This window comes from Chrysemys picta, chromosome 14 (assembly GCF_011386835.1).
Source record: "Chrysemys picta bellii isolate R12L10 chromosome 14, ASM1138683v2, whole genome shotgun sequence".
NCBI classification, from domain to species: Eukaryota; Metazoa; Chordata; order Testudines; family Emydidae; genus Chrysemys; species Chrysemys picta.
Window position 1 is genome coordinate 38,369,515 of NC_088804.1, and position 9,787 is coordinate 38,379,301.

General features: G+C 43.8%; 1 long non-coding RNA gene across 1 annotated transcript; it reads left to right on the top strand.

The window, feature by feature from the left end:
• The first annotated feature begins 1,248 nt into the window (after positions 1-1,248).
• Positions 1,249-3,781, top strand: LOC135975729 (uncharacterized). The gene is made up of 2 exons (XR_010592736.1): positions 1,249-1,493; positions 3,614-3,781. It is a non-coding gene; the product is annotated as an uncharacterized LOC135975729 (long non-coding RNA).
• Positions 3,782-9,787: the final 6,006 nt, after the last annotated feature.

A 9,787-nucleotide genomic window follows, 5' to 3' on the forward strand; every position in this document is an offset into this window, starting at 1 on the left:
AAGTCAAAATGATTCATTCTGAGACTTTGCCATCAAAAAATTAATTGAAATCAACACTTTCCCGCAAACCACTTAGATTGCAACAAAATTTTGATTTAGTTGGGGTTGGTCCTGTTTTGAGCAGGGGGTTGGACTAGATACCTCCTGAGGTCTCTTCCAACCCTAATCTTCTATGATTCTTCTAGGATATATTTACCAACAAATATTCTGTCAAAAGTTTTTCAACTGGCTCTAATGATGATGGCCTTATGATTAAATAATGGCCAGTATCTGGAATGTTAATATGAGTTAGAATATATAATTAATAATAATCAATAACAAAGTCAAGGTAGCTTCAGAGCTATTTATACCCCATGTGAGACCTTCCAAAACACAGGGAAAATACGACCATTTGTCCACGTAGTGCTTACGTCCGATGTAAGAAATAACACCTAATTTAAAAAATATATGTATTATTCATATAGATAGCCAACTGGCTGCTCTATTGTCTAAGGTCCCAGTTCAGCAGAGTACTTAAGCATGTACTTAAGTTTAAGCAGGTGAGTCATCTCGTTAGTCAATGGAACACGCTAAAGTGCTTCATTGCATCAGGGCCTATATGTACCAGTGGGTACAATGCAATGCAATACAAAGTGACAGCCCCAAATGTTGCCCAATGCAGAATCAGCAAAAAATGCTTCCATTAACTTATTACTAAGTCTTGGACAGGTTGTAGGCAATAAACAAAAATTCATGGAAGCCCGTGACCTGTCCCTGACCTTTACTAAAACTACCCGGAGGAGCCTAACAGTCCAAGCCCCGCCACCGAGGGCTGACCACCGTCCTTCTGCTCCAGCCACTGGGGGCTGACCACTGTCCACTGCTCCAGCCACTGGGAGCTGCTCCAGCCACGGAGGTTGCTCAATATGTGGGGCTGACCCTTGGGAGTCATGGATATCCGTCAAAGTCACGAAATCCAGGCCCTCCGTGACAAAATTGTATCCTTACTCATTACAGACTTAATACCAATGGATATTAATAGACTTCTCTAGTTCCGAACCAGTTTTGTCAGGATCTTCTCCACACAGCCACACAATTTACACCATAAAAAAATCTGTCCCAAGTATCTATGCATTTCTGTCCACAATCTAGTTGAAAAACACATTAATCTTACCCAACATGGCTAGCAGACAGAAGCCAAAAGGTTGACGCAGGGGTGTGGTGAATGGGAGACATATTTACATGCTATTGCTCAGCAGGTCACAGAAACAGGATGCTGATAACATCCTGCAAACTTCCTCTCCGCACTGGCACGGAAAAAAAAAATTATGACCCTCAGGCACATAATGACCAGTCAACCATTCACAAATTCACCTTCTGGGAGCCTTGCATTTCAGGGCAGACTGGCAGACGCGTCACTTTTCTCTCATTATAAAGAGGAGCTACTTGAAAGCAAGGAAAACAGGGCTACAAGCGAGACAATCTCTGCTGCTGCAGAAGGAAGGACAATGGAGGTAATTGCTTGGCTAACGCAAGTCTTTCACAATCTCCTTTTTTATTGTTCCAGCTGTGTTTTAAATTTTAGAGCACCAGAAGAGAGGCCTTTTAATAGCTATGTTCTTGTTATTTGCTGTACTACAATAGTGAAGCGCTCAAAAGAGATTTAGGGCAGAATTATACTCTCAGTTACATCAGTGTAAATCCAGATTAATTCCACAGAAATCAAATGAATTGACTCCACTGAAATCCTTGGGAGTTCATATGGATTGCCCTAATTCTCACCAGTTCACTCATCTTTAAAAATAAATGGATTAGATCTGGGTGTTTTAATGAGAGGTCTGTGGAATTTTCCCAATAAAAGAAGGCAAATAGAATTGGGCCAGAATCAGATATTTTGTTTCCCAGGAAATGCCAAGAGTTCAAAATTTTTCCTTTATTCTGAAACAGAACGAAAGCCAAAAATTTCAAATGTCCCATTAAATGAATTTCTGAAATTAATCATTTTGGGTTGCTTGAAATGTTTTGATAAAATTGAGAGCTTTCACTCTAATTTTGATGTATGTATTTAAGCTTGACAGAATTTGATTTTTATTTTGTTATAATTAACAGATATCGATTATTTTAAGCATTTTTTTAAATTTATCAATATACATTTTCACAGTTGTACAAAATTATGTGGGGTCAGAAAATAGGTGGTGCAGATAATTACTTCATTACAGTAGATGCTGAGATTTAAAAAGTTAAAACTATATAGACATTAAAATACAAATTGTCAACATCACATGACAAAATATGCTGGGTAAATATCCTTAAATCAACTTCTAAGAAGTTCTCAGGCAGCATTTTGCTTACTTTGCCTATCTGCACATTTCAGTTATTATCGGTGGAAATATTGTTTTGTTGGTTTGTGTGTGTACAGTGAAATCAACATTTACTGATAGAAACCTAATTCTTCCAAGCCTAATTATATAGTACAGACTTTTTTAAAAGGTAACAAAAAGTCATTTCAAAATGGTAATTCAAGAGGTGCCAATCTGCTTCAACCATCTCAAAATGCTTTTTCCCCCCATTTTTCTTTGTAAACAAACTTTCATCGAAATCAACAAGCTTATGCAAAACATTTCCCTTTCAACAAACGAGAATTTTCCGATGGCAAAACATTCCATCTGAAAATATCTCACACTAGACGCAAGGCTTGTTCAGGTTTGGGGTTTTATTATTATTTGTAATTTAGGTTATGTTAAAACCCAGAATGAGACAGGCACTTTCCAGACACAGAGGAAGACAACACCGAACAAAAAAATAGTCCCTGCCCCAAAGCTCATTCTGAATCTGTTCACTAATTTCAACAGGCTTTGGATCAAGGCCTATATCGATTTTTAGTCTTTTCCCTGCTCCTTCCCCCTGCCACACCATACCACCCCCACCTGCCTTACTCTATGATCTTGCTGCGTTTGAGGTTTTGGAGTTATGTTTTCATATTTGTGTAATGATTTTAACTCCTTAGATTGTCAGCTCTTTGGAGCTGGAACTGTCTTTCTGTTCTGTGTTTGTACAGCACCGAGCACAAATGGATCCTGGGAAATGACTAACAATAAATAAAGAAAAAAGAATAAGTACCCGCTCCAAAGAGAAAACCTAAAACCTGGTATGGATTCCCTGAAAGGTCTCCAAATGTTTTAGCGAACCAATGCCAGGTTTCAGAGCAAGCGAGGTGCCAGATTTGAGAATCCCGTGCATTTCAGTCTTCAATGGCTTTGACCAGAAACCAGACAAAAATTGAGGATTTGGGGGATTCGAAGCTGAAACTCAGATTGAAACTCAGGAGGGTTTCACAAAAAAGCAAAATTGGGAGGAAAATGGCTAACAACCAACCCCCCAAGGGACACAGTCTATAGATCTCTTCCATCCATCACCTTGGTAAGCTATTTACCATGGGTGATATTCACCCCTGTGCATAGGACCAGGAACTTCCTGAAAAATTTCGTGGCCATCATGGGCTTGGTGCTGGCCCTCAAACTATAACAGGGTAAATTCATCCCCGGGCAAAGCATGTGCACATGCACGTATGTATGGAAGAGTGCATGCGTGTGCAAAATACTTTAAATACTGTTCCTTGTCCTTTTCTCCACAGAACATTTGGGGAGAATTTGCAAACCATCGTGAAAGGGTTTCAGCTACATGATTGTCTTTAATGGAAATCGCATGACTAATTCCCGGCACCACTCCATGGAAGACTTTGAAAACATACCGGGTATTATATACAGACCGTTTAAAGATGTTTCTTCTTTGCTGTGTTTAATTCTTGTAAAAATCATAAGCATATAGAATATCTGCTACAAAAAAAATCTCCACTTGTAAGAGCTTTTGTTCAAATAAATAGTCTGTCGTCTTGGTTGATAGAAATGTCTGTACCTAGGACTACAAGTCTTGGTTACGCTCCCACTGACTTTAATCCTCAGGGCTGCCCTTCACCCTTCAGTGCAGCTCTGTTGAGCCTGTCAAATAATAGAGCATCGGCTCTATTTTCATTTATTTGCTTTGATGATACAATTACCCTGGACTGGCTGGTAGTGCGCTGTAGTGCAGCAAGATCTGTGCCACTCTCAGTCCGGGAGACAGTGTGTCCTCCCACTTACCCAGCCAGAAGAGGATCAGGCACTCTACAGAGGGGATTCAGGCTGGGATTCTCAAATGAGCGTAGGGGAATTAAGCACCCAACTCCCAGTCTCACTCGATTTCCAGCAAGCACATATGATCACACTTCTGTCTAGCACCAGATTCTCTTGGGCCAGTCTCAGAACAGGCTTTGGGGATGTCTGCGTTAAAAGACACACAGCACGGCTGCAGCCGGCCCAGGTCAGGTGACTCAAGCTTGCAGGGCTATAAAATTGCTGCATAAATTGGACTCAGGCCTGTGCTTTGAGACCCTTCTCCCTCACAGGGTCTCAGAGCCCAAGCCTGAATGTCGACCCTGCAACTTTATAGCCCCACAGCCCAAGCCCTGTGAGCCCAAGTCAGCTGATCCAAGCTCGGTGCCGCGGGGGGCGGGGAGTTTTAGTCACAGTGGAGACGTATCCTTTGAGTTCAATTCCTTGGCCAGAGGAGCAGAAAGAGCTCCGCCCACAGCATAGAGTGCCCAGGCTTCTTTCAGCCTCGTGAGGTGCTAGTGTGTCTCACATACCTTCCAGAAGAAAGATTTTCCTTGTACGATGCACCCCTTACCGGACAGCTCATCCGCCGGAGCAGCACCTGCTGGAGAACTCGCACCATTAGGAGGTGCCGTTCTGATCCACTTCCATTTTAGGTCAAGTCTACACTGGAAGTTTTTGCTGGTATAATAATGGCGGCTGGGGGCGGGGGTTAGTCTTTATGACATTTTGATACCAGCAAACAAAACCCTTCTTAGCATATGCACAATGTGCCTCAGGTGGCATGTGACCAGGATTCATCACTGATTTTGGTCCACTGGTGGGATCATTTGCTTCCCCAGCCCGGGCCGGGGACTGACAGGCAGTGCAATGTGAATGCTGATCCCCCAAAGCCCTAGTGTAGACACACTCATACTGGAAAAAGGACCCTTGGCCGGTATAGCTTATGTCATGTATAAGCTATGCTCACAAGAGGACTCTTGCCAGTATACATTGCATCTCTACTAGGGAGATTTGCCAAGATAGTTCTGCTGGTATATCTATTCCAACAAACCCTTTCTAATGTAGATGGAACACTATCTCATACCCAGAGTATATGTATATACCCACACACAGACATCATATTGTTTGTTACTTGGGGTAGCACCTAGGAACCCTAGTTATGGACCAGGGGCGCTAGGTGCTGTACAAATACAGAGCAAAAAGACAACCCCTCTACATCTTTCACCCCATCCCCCTGAACTACCTCCAGAGCCCCAGCTAACTTCCATTCCCCTAAAAGTGCAAATCCCTCTGCCAGTCTGCATGCTTGGACTATGTGTTCAGTTCCCATTGGACAGGCTGCCAAATCGCTCTGTTCTGTCACCCGGCTGGAGAAATGAAAAATGGCCACACCCACACAGTGACTATTTTTGTTTTCTTTTTTAAGAACCAAAAGCCGAGCTTGGGACCCATTCCGGGGACCCCTCTCCTCAGCCTAACCTTGCTCGCCATGGATTGGGAGCCTCCAGCAGTAACAAGTTTCACAAAGCCAGCTCTGTCATTTCATCTTCCCCTGCCAAAAATGTGTGTGTGAAAGCTAGACCTGCCCCTGGGGCAAGTCTACCTTGTACTTGGCCACTTAGAAGGAATTTTTCTTTGTATGAAGCATGGACATTTATCTTGGCAACAGCTGCATTGCGGGCCTGGCACGCTACCGCTGAAAAATGACACCCAGTTAAAGACACATGCACACACACAGGTAGAGGGGCATTTTAGCACAGGGAATGGCATGTCTGCAACTGCATCCCTTCACCTACCATCAGGTACCCCATGCATACAGCAGCAGGATACTCACACATCAGTTCTTGCAGAGGGTTAACTAAAAACAAACTACAGGGAAAGGTTTGCAAAGGCAGGTTATTTTCACATCTCCCAGCACACGAGTCAGGGCGCAACGTCCACATGTGACTTGCATTAGGCAGGGAAAGGAGGAAGGAATGGGATTTCAGAGCACAAGCAGGGCAGAGTTACAGCTCATGGAAAGTTACATAGGGAGTTCTGCTGTGGGAGATGAATTCCCTTTTTATGCTGAGAAAAAGATTTCACGTAACCAGGTTGACCAAGAGCTTTTCATGATGGGTCTCATCCAAAGCCCACTGAGAGTCTTTTCATTAACTCCAACAAGCTTTGGAGCAAGGCCTATAACTATTTTTTAGTCCTCTCCCTGCCCCCTCCTCACACATATGCTAGGAATTCGCGGTGTTTGATGTTTTGGGGCGATGGTTTCACATTGTGGAGTGGCTTTAACTAAGGTTCTTTAACTACTTAGATTGTTGGGGCAGGGGCTGCCTTTTTGTTCGGGGGGAGGGATAGCTCAGTGCTCAGTGGTTTGAGTATTGGCCTGCTAAACCAGGGTTGTGAGTTCAATCCCTGAGGAGACCACCTAGGGATTGGGGGCAAAATCAGTACTTGGTCCTGCTAGTGAAGGCAGGGGGCTGGACTCGATGACCTCTCAGGGTCCCTTCTAGTTCTATGAGATAGGTATATCTCCATTTTATTTATATTTATTTGTACAGCCCCTAGGACCATGGGGTCCTGGTGCACACACCTCAGGACAAATACAATATTTTCTATTTTTAATTATTTGTGTCCACTCTCAATTTCTTTGACAGGGAGGCAGCATGGCCTAAATGACAGAGACAGTTCCATGGCTCAGTTCTTGACTGTGCCACCAACTCACTGTGTGACTTTCGGCAACTCATTACTCTGTGCCTCAGTTTACCTTATCTATAAATAATAACCACCTGTGACCAGTCCCTAAGAAATTCCAAACTTTTTTTCTTGTCTGTGCTTCATGGACTCTAGACATTCCCCTGACTAAGTCTCATATACTAACTTAGGCCCCGATCCTGCAAAGTGAACTACATGGACAGATAAACTATAGGCACTAGGGCATCTCAGAATCAGGCTCTATATATGAGCGTATATATAATCTGTGAGTAGTCCCACTGAACCATGAGATTCTCTTCTCAGGATTGGGCCTTAGTATTCAAGAACTGTATCTAAATTATGGCTTGAGGTGATTTGCCCCTTAAATAAAAGGAATTCTGTGTGCCAATGCAGTATGTGGTCAAGATGTTAGGCAGAACACATGCACACACTTATTATGCTCACAGGAACGAGCAGAGAGAAAAATCTTGGGGCAAATTTTCCATGTCTTTTCCCTTCCCCGACCCCCGCTCTTAAACAGATCTCTTTGGAAATCCCTTAACTGTTCCCAGGAAAATCTGGGGAAAGAACTTCCATAGATTTAGCTACATCAAAACCATTCCACAAGGCCCAGATTGGGCACTGGCACATACAGAACAAAACTATCTTCTGGGGCTCCTGGGTTAGTCTTTATTTAGCTAAACTGAAAATGAAGCATGCAAAATAGCAACTTCTGACCCCGAAACCCAGGCTTTTTCTTTATCCCTTTGTGAGCATTTCATTTGCTTGCTGAAGTTCTGAGATACATAGTGGTTTGCCCCGTTTCATTTTCAAGTCATCGCTCCTGGAGAAGGAACTACAAGGCAAACCCGACAGGCCAGGGGTTATTTTAAAAAGTACACGAGAATCCCACTGCTGGTGGAAGCCCTTCCCTCCACCCCGCACCCACAGACTTCACTCCAAGCAGAGGTGCTATCTGATCAGGATTGAAAAAGCTACACAGGAAGCATTTGGGGCTTTCGTTCTCAGTGGAGTTTTATTTATAATCATGAATTCGCTGCAAGCAGGTTTCACAACACACTGATTTCCAGTTGGCAGGACTGCAGCCCTGGTGCAATGCTGGACAAAATGGATTGACTGCCCTGGCTGTCCACAGAGGTGAGTGAAAGCACTTTCCAAATACTAACCTTGGTTTTATTTTATTTCTGGTAGTTGCGTTCCAACCATAAATCTCTGGTGAGGACCTTTTGGTGCTGAAAATGCACATAGGTTGATCTTTAAGGGCCTGATCCCATAAGGTGCTCAGTGAGAGTGGTAAGAGGTCAGCAGCCAGTAGGATCGGGGCCACCACCCTGAGGATTGGCCATCTCTAGGTGGCGTGTGTTTTAGATCTGGGAAACTGGATTTACTAAAAAGAAATGGCTTTGCCGGTTTGAATGCGCACCAGGGTTGTTACTTTGAAGCAAATCGTCTTTTCGCCCGTCTCCTTTTTTTTTTCCCCGGCCCTAGAAGCAGCCAGAGCAGAAAAACTCTATCGTTGAGAAACTAGCTCAGATCAAAAACTAACTTTCCTTATAATTCAGCAATGAGGAAAAAATGGCAAGTGGGTCTCCTTCCAGGGGAATATAAAAGTCTCCTCCACAGTGGAAACTGGGCTCTGCCCCTTTTATTTCTTAACAATTCCAATATGAATACCGGTGAGAATGAGCATTCACACTGTGGCAGCATCTTTCTGCGGAAGATCTCCAACATCTTTGCAATTATTTATCAGTTAATTCTCCAGACACTCTTGCGAGGCAAGTACTCATATCCTTTTACAAATGGGAAAACAGAGCTACAGCAAGTGAAGTGAATGACTCAGGGCCACAGACCAGGGTGAGGAAAAGAACCCAGAAGTTTTTGCCAGAATCATCTATCTACAGGAGCGGTCTTAGGGATTTTCAGAGGAGCCTAAAGGAGTTAGGCACCCTAATCCTATTGAAATTCAAGGGGGAGCTTTGGGGTAACATTTTCAAAAAGTGCTTAAGTGACTTAGGGACCTAAGTTGCACTGAAAGTCAAGAGGGCTTAGGTGCCCAACTCACTTAGGCAGGCACTTTTGAATTTTTTTCCTTGGGTGCCGAACTACTCCTTTGCAGATCCCAGCATGATCGGGTACTGGCACCTACATGCTACAAAGCACAGTCCAACCTGCACTCCAGAAACAAAGTGCATCGTGAGCGCACTACACAAGATTAAACCACAACTGTATTTTCCCACCCAAAATAAGAGGGGAGGAAAATCAGAACACCCATTCCCACCATGAGACGTGAATGAATAAGTATAGAAGGCAAATGCACTGGAATTCAAGCCTTTAGCAAACCCGCATGGGTCCATCTACTGCAGGTGGGGTGAAAACTGTGTAGATGAGCTACAGTAACCAGTGACAGTCCACACCGTTGAATTAGCTGCTAGGTAACTGCAGAGCAAGAGACCTGAGAAACTCCAGTGTGGATGCTGAGCTGCAGTGTCAGCGGAGGTGCTATGTTTGGGGTAAAGCAATGCCCTCTTTGTGGTTCTGGCTGGGAGCGTTTGGAAGAATAAGGTGGTTATCTACCCCTAGCCATAGAGCTGTAATGTTCTTGGAGGTGGCTATCTTCACAGTTTCCCCTTTGAGAACTGGTTCCTGGATTGCCTCCAGCTCCTTATTAGAGGTGGCAGCTAGGCCAAAATATCAAACAGGACCAGCATTCTGCAGCAGTGACCTAAGAAAAACTCCCTACACTGGCTTGAGCTGTTTTCCGGGAACACCAAACCTTCTCCAGTTACCCCAATAGAAAAGCCCCTTAGAAGAAGTCCCCCTCTAAGGTTATGTACAGAATATTCCTCCCAGGTGGGATCAGGACTTGGAAACCCCAGGCATTCTGAAAATAACCTCTAAGAAAGGGCTTTTTCAGATGGTATGCTATGGGCACAGTCATTTGAAAA